Source organism: Schistocerca piceifrons, unplaced genomic scaffold, assembly GCF_021461385.2.
Source record: "Schistocerca piceifrons isolate TAMUIC-IGC-003096 unplaced genomic scaffold, iqSchPice1.1 HiC_scaffold_949, whole genome shotgun sequence".
NCBI classification, from domain to species: domain Eukaryota; kingdom Metazoa; phylum Arthropoda; class Insecta; order Orthoptera; family Acrididae; genus Schistocerca; species Schistocerca piceifrons.
Window position 1 is genome coordinate 30,001 of NW_025729222.1, and position 7,500 is coordinate 37,500.

Sequence of the window (7,500 nt, forward strand, 5' to 3'; positions counted from 1 at the left end):
TCCCGGCAAGCGCGCGCGGTTCTTCCCGGATGACGGACCTACCTGGCCCGGCCCCGGACCCGCGCCGCTGTTGGCTCGGGATGCTCTCGGGCGGAATAATCGCTCCCGTCAGCGGCGCTTCAGCTTTGGACAATTTCACGACCCGTCTTGAAACACGGACCAAGGAGTCTAACATGTGCGCGAGTCATTGGGCTGTACGAAACCTAAAGGCGTAATGAAAGTGAAGGTCTCGCCTTGCGCGGGCCGAGGGAGGATGGGGCTTCCCCGCCCTTCACGGGGCGGCGGCCTCCGCACTCCCGGGGCGTCTCGTCCTCATTGCGAGGTGAGGCGCACCTAGAGCGTACACGTTGGGACCCGAAAGATGGTGAACTATGCCTGGCCAGGACGAAGTCAGGGGAAACCCTGATGGAGGTCCGTAGCGATTCTGACGTGCAAATCGATCGTCGGAGCTGGGTATAGGGGCGAAAGACTAATCGAACCATCTAGTAGCTGGTTCCCTCCGAAGTTTCCCTCAGGATAGCTGGTGCTCGTACGAGTCTCATCCGGTAAAGCGAATGATTAGAGGCCTTGGGGCCGAAACGACCTCAACCTATTCTCAAACTTTAAATGGGTGAGATCTCCGGCTTGCTTGATATGCTGAAGCCGCGAGCAAACGACTCGGATCGGAGTGCCAAGTGGGCCACTTTTGGTAAGCAGAACTGGCGCTGTGGGATGAACCAAACGCCGAGTTAAGGCGCCCGAATCGACGCTCATGGGAAACCATGAAAGGCGTTGGTTGCTTAAGACAGCAGGACGGTGGCCATGGAAGTCGGAATCCGCTAAGGAGTGTGTAACAACTCACCTGCCGAAGCAACTAGCCCTGAAAATGGATGGCGCTGAAGCGTCGTGCCTATACTCGGCCGTCAGTCTGGCAGTCATGGCCGGTCCTTGCGGCCGGCCGCGAAGCCCTGACGAGTAGGAGGGTCGCGGCGGTGGGCGCAGAAGGGTCTGGGCGTGAGCCTGCCTGGAGCCGCCGTCGGTGCAGATCTTGGTGGTAGTAGCAAATACTCCAGCGAGGCCCTGGAGGGCTGACGCGGAGAAGGGTTTCGTGTGAACAGCCGTTGCACACGAGTCAGTCGATCCTAAGCCCTAGGAGAAATCCGATGTTGATGGGGGCCGTCATAGCATGATGCGCTTTGTGCTGGCCCCCGTTGGGCGAAAGGGAATCCGGTTCCTATTCCGGAACCCGGCAGCGGAACCGATACAAGTCGGGCCCCTCTTTTAGAGATGCTCGTCGGGGTAACCCAAAAGGACCCGGAGACGCCGTCGGGAGATCGGGGAAGAGTTTTCTTTTCTGCATGAGCGTTCGAGTTCCCTGGAATCCTCTAGCAGGGAGATAGGGTTTGGAACGCGAAGAGCACCGCAGTTGCGGCGGTGTCCCGATCTTCCCCTCGGACCTTGAAAATCCGGGAGAGGGCCACGTGGAGGTGTCGCGCCGGTTCGTACCCATATCCGCAGCAGGTCTCCAAGGTGAAGAGCCTCTAGTCGATAGAATAATGTAGGTAAGGGAAGTCGGCAAATTGGATCCGTAACTTCGGGATAAGGATTGGCTCTGAGGATCGGGGCGTGTCGGGCTTGGTCGGGAAGTGGGTCAGCGCTAACGTGCCGGGCCTGGGCGAGGTGAGTGCCGTAGGGGTGCCGGTAAGTGCGGGCGTTTAGCGCGGGCGTGGTCTGCTCTCGCCGTTGGTCGGCCTCGTGCTGGTCGGCGGTGCAGGATGCGCGCGCCTGCGCGGCGTTCGCGCCCCGGTGCTTCAACCTGCGTGCAGGATCCGAGCTCGGTCCCGTGCCTTGGCCTCCCACGGATCTTCCTTGCTGCGAGGCCGCGTCCGCCTTAGCGTGCTCCTCCGGGGGCGCGCGGGTGCGCGGATTCTCTTCGGCCGCCATTCAACGATCAACTCAGAACTGGCACGGACTGGGGGTTCGAAAGGCTCGAAAATACGTGACTTTACTAGGCGCGGTCGACCCACGTGGCGCCGCGCCGTACGGGCCCTACTTGTTTGCCGGACGGGGCACTCGGGCGGCGCTGTCTGGGATCTGTTCCCGGCGCCGCCCTGCCCCTACCGGTCGACCATGGGTGTCTATATTTCGATGTCGGGACTCGGAATCGTCTGTAGACGACTTAGGTACCGGGCGGGGTGTTGTACTCGGTAGAGCAGTTGCCACGCTGCGATCTGTTGAGACTCAGCCCTAGCTTGGGGGATTCGTCTTGTCGCGAGACGAGACCCCCAGGAGCTGGTCGCCAGCAGGGGTACGCGTGGGCCCCCCTTGCTTTCAGTTTCCGCACGTCGCATCTCTGGGCGTATCGGTCTGGGCGGGCGCGCCGCACCCAGGGCGCTGCAGTGGGTGCGGCGGACTGGGGCGTATCGGTTGGCGTGGGCGCTGCGATGGGTGCCGCCTCCGTGCGCGCGGGGAGGCGGCGCCGGCCGGGCGCCGTGTGTACCGCCGCGCTATAGCGTATCGCTTTGGCGGCCGGCGCCGGGTGCCGCGGTGGGTGCCGGACGGTCGATGTCGGCCCACCGGCCGGGGCGTCGCTTGGAGGCGGCGGCGTCGGGCGGGTGCTGTGCGGCGGTCGCGGTGCCCGGCGGGATCTGGTACGTTGTCGCCGTCCCCCCCGCCTCCGTCCGGTGAACGCCAATCCCCCTAACCGATGGATGTGAAATAAAATATAATAACACATGATGCTCCGCAAGAAAATAGACTTGGGATAGGGTGTGTCGTTGGCAAGTCCCCGGGGCGGTTAGTGTGTGTGGTGATAAGTCTGTAGGGGCGGGGGGGGGGGCGAGGTATTAGGACATAGATAGATAGATAGTGGTGACGTGGGTGTCGACAGTAGACATAGCACACTGCCACCTACAGGGATCCGACGGAACTACGCCACCCATGCCGGCAAAACAGTATCGCCATCTATGAAAATAGGGCGACACCACATGCAATACCGCCATCTATGCGCATCTGACAACACTACGTCCGCACCACAAAACATACCGCCATCTGTAGGTCTCCCGCAACATGACCTCCTCCAACGACGATACCGCCATCTATGCGACGCCAAGCCGATTAAGACAGCGATGGCGCCACAGTGCCCGCCTTTCGACGCCACCCACAAAGCCTGCAGCCTCTGTCGACCATAGCACCCAATCTCCAGTGGCTCTGCCGCACGAAGCCGTGGACCGGCAATGACTCCACCCGCACCCGTTCGTGCACCACCCCAACCGCCAAACGCGCACCTCCAGCGGATGAACGGCGGACGTTTCCCGCACTCGTAAAGTGCAATCCACCCCTATAACGTGCGTTTCATGAAGAGTTATTGCCAATATGCGACATTCCCGCTGTCCCTATACATGAGCCGCGACCTGTACCACTTACGAGCGAGAGACGCGATCGCGTTGCTCACTGTACGGCGTCCGATACCGAGCCATCAGCATGTCGGTCCCCATGCGCGTTGCACTCGCACTCGCAGTCGCAAAAACGTGGGGCAAATATATTACGCGGAAGAGTTATAACAGACCGAGCCCCACTGCATGAGGGGAGTCTTTGTCACTAATGTACACAGATGGAACATTTTGGACTGGAACCAGATTACCCGTACACACGGCGCTGATTAGTAATCAATGCAGAGCCATCAAACTACAGAATATATATACAACTGTCCGTATACATGCTGAAAGAGTCTGCCCACAATGGGAACCACACGTCAGCCAGCCACTCTGATCACGCACCACTCTCTGCTTCTAACGGGCGCACATACAATATGTAAGCACCAGCATGGAACAACATCCAGTGCATCCTCTCCGCCACATTACACAATCCACACTATCACAACCAGACCAGGAGGTCCATGCGGAAAATACAATATCCCACCCTTTCGACATCCACCATTGCGCAGATCAGGCACCAACACCCACACATGTCCTATACAACGGTGCACCCAACATCACAATAGTACCTCCTGTCACAGCGCACAAACAATGACATGAGTCAAAGACACAGGTCTGACACAAGCATAGAATTGGAGCGCCGCCTCTAATAAGCCAAAGGTGCATCCTGACGTGACAAATCTGATCATGTCACAAGCATTCACTTACTATAATCACTATCAACGAACCTGCCGCCCCTGCCCCCCCCTACACCTTTCCTTACAACAACGTGTAACCTAACCTAACCTAACCTATGTTGTACCTTAACCTAACCTATGTTGTACCTTAACCTAACCTATGTTGTACCTTAACCTAACCTATGTTGTACCTTAACCTAACCTATGTTGTACCTTAACCTAACCTATGTTGTGCCTTAACCTAACCTATGTTGTGCCTTAACCTAACCTATGTTGTGCCTTAACCTAACCTATGTTGTGCCTTAACCTAACCTATGTTGTGCCTTAACCTAACCTATGTTGTGCCTTAACCTAACCTATGTTGTGCCTTAACCTAACCTATGTTGTGCCTTAACCTAACCTATGTTGTGCCTTAACCTAACCTATGTTGTGCCTTAACCTAACCCATGTTGTGCCTTAACCTAACCCATGTTGTGCCTTAACCTAACCCATGTTGTGCCTTAACCTAACCCATGTTGTGCCTTAACCTAACCCATGTTGTGCCTTAACCTAACCCATGTTGTGCCTTAACCTAACCCATGTTGTGCCTTAACCTAACCCATGTTGTGCCTTAACCTAACCCATGTTGTGCCTTAACCTAACCCATGTTGTGCCTTAACCTAACCTATGTTGTGCCTTAACCTAACCTATGTTGTGCCTTAACCTAACCCATGTTGTGCCTTAACCTAACCCATGTTGTGCCTTAACCTAACCCATGTTGTGCCTTAACCTAACCCATGTTGTGCCTTAACCTAACCCATGTTGTGCCTTAACCTAACCCATGTTGTGCCTTAACCTAACCCATGTTGTGCCTTAACCTAACCCATGTTGTGCCTTAACCTAACCCATGTTGTGCCTTAACCTAACCCATGTCGTGCCTTAACCTAACCCACGTCGTGCCTTAACCTAACCCACGTCGTGCCTTAACCTAACCCACGTCGTGCCTTAACCTAACCCACGTCGTGCCTTAACCTAACCCACGTCGTGCCTTAACCTAACCCACGTTGTCGCCTAACGTAACCCACGTTGTCGCCTAAACCTGCTCTGTAATTGTTATACGACTCGTTCAATTAGTGTAGTGTTGCCCACCCGCAACCCTCGCAATATAGTTCGCTACTCGCACTCCCCGCTCCCCTGTGTATCGCTTCATGTTAAACACCTTGCAAGTCTTGCTCACTTTCCACATGCTCCTGCTGTACACTGTAATGTGGATGGCAGCAGGACGTACATGCCGCCCCTCCCCACGTCCCCACCTTGCCCCCTGCCTTCGCAAGCTGGTTGGTGAGAACTTTGCATGTTCAATGCCCTCCGCATGCGACGTACTCAGGCTACGTTGTGGTGCGGCCTGTGTCAACTGTCCGCTAATGTCGTACGCGTAAACCACAATCTGTACTGCACATTCGTCCTTATGTACTGAATGATACATCGTGGCACATGTGTGACCGTACAACGACTGCGCCCAAAAACGGCGGACCATACAGTGCAAATATTGTGCACGCAGCTACGTGTCGTCTCCCTATGAGAGCTGGATTGCAGTGTGGTACGCCATAGAGACGTGTGGGAGGAACGGACGCCGTGGATGGCGATCAGCATGAGCTGTCTGTTGATGTATTCGGACCTAGTCGTCTCTCCTCACACACCGTGATGGCATGGTGCACCGCGTTCCATATCTGCGACATGCTACAGAGGCCGGTTGACAGTCGTTCGAGCAATGGACATCGCATACGTACGGGGGCCACCTTCCACGTATTGTCTAGGCGTGCACATTTTGTTGCGTGTATGTGGGCAGACGTAGTGTGGCGTGACACCTGACACAGGCATGCAATAATCGTGGAAGTTGCAAATGGCGATGGACGCCTGCGTTTTCTGGTGAAGTTACGCAAATGAACAAATGGTAACCTGTTGTGGTGCGGTTGTTCTCGCTAGGGGTGAATCGGTGATGGCGACGATAGGTTGAGGTACTAACCGGTTGTTCCAGCGATACCCACCATGCCGACGAAACTGAACGGCATCTGGGTGTGAAGCGATACGCGGCGGTGGCTGGGTGGGACCGTCCCCGGCCGGTGAGGGGGCGCCTCCCGGCGTGCTGGCCGCGCGGTGCGTGGGCGCACGCGCTACAGCCGGCTGGTGGGGGCGGCCAGTGGCAGGCGCGCCGGCCGACGGACGCGGCAGGCGTCGCAGCTGCGCGCCGGCGCACCCTGCGCGCGGCGCCGTGCGGCCAAAGTAGGTCCTCGCGGGCCCGGTGCGAAGCGCGGTGGACATCTTCAGTGTGCTGGTCCGATTGAGGACTGTGTGCGTTGAGGATGCGCTGCCGCCCGGCGCTCGGCGCCGCGACGCCGTCTGCTGCTCGGTCGCCCCAGCGGTTCTCGCTGGTGGTTTGTATCGCAGCTGTGCGGATGTGTTGGCGCGTGCGCTGTGCTGGGAGAGTTCGCTTCGGCACCCAAGTGGGGCTTTTGTCCTTCTGTGGCGCTGGCGTTGGAGCTGCCGGTCACCGTAGGTGGCGCGTGTTGTCTCCCGCCGGCAATGCCACGACAGCACGCTCCCGGGCCTCTGTCGGCAGCGGCAAGCTCAGTTGGGAGCACGGGTGGTCGCACCGAAAGCGTCTACTCGCCTAACTCCGGGCGATTGCGCCTCTCTCGAACCCGACCAAGTACTTGGGACGGCGCTGCGCGCCGCCGGGACCTGAGAGGGTTTCGAGGTGTATTGTGCAGGGGAGCTCAGCCTCCTCCTGTTTGCAGAATGATTGAGCGGACGCTTGCGTGTTCGCGCGGGCCCCCGGGACACACTCCCGGGCGGCCGGCTGCTCAGCTCTAGTTGACGCAGCTCCCTGGTTGATCCTGCCAGTAGTCATATGCTTGTCTCAAAGATTAAGCCATGCATGTCTCAGTACAAGCCGCATTAAGGTGAAACCGCGAATGGCTCATTAAATCAGTTATGGTTCCTTAGATCGTACCCACGTTACTTGGATAACTGTGGTAATTCTAGAGCTAATACATGCAAACAGAGTCCCGACCAGAGATGGAAGGGACGCTTTTATTAGATCAAAACCAATCGGTCGGCTCGTCCGGTCCGTTTGCCTTGGTGACTCTGAATAACTTTGGGCTGATCGCACGGTCCTCGTACCGGCGACGCATCTTTCAAATGTCTGCCTTATCAACTGTCGATGGTAGGTTCTGCGCCTACCATGGTTGTAACGGGTAACGGGGAATCAGGGTTCGATTCCGGAGAGGGAGCCTGAGAAACGGCTACCACATCCAAGGAAGGCAGCAGGCGCGCAAATTACCCACTCCCGGCACGGGGAGGTAGTGACGAAAAATAACGATACGGGACTCATCCGAGGCCCCGTAATCGGAATGAGTACACTTTAA

General features: G+C 57.1%; 1 non-coding gene across 1 annotated transcript in view; it reads left to right on the forward strand.

Moving 5' to 3' along the window:
* The first annotated feature begins 6,956 nt into the window (after window positions 1–6,956).
* LOC124773220 overlaps window positions 6,957–7,500 on the forward strand; it is a 1,909-nt gene continuing 1,365 nt past the window's right edge. The window contains exon 1 of the ribosomal RNA XR_007014540.1: window positions 6,957–7,500. This exon is cut by the window's right edge and continues 1,365 nt beyond it. This is a non-coding gene — a ribosomal RNA (small subunit ribosomal RNA).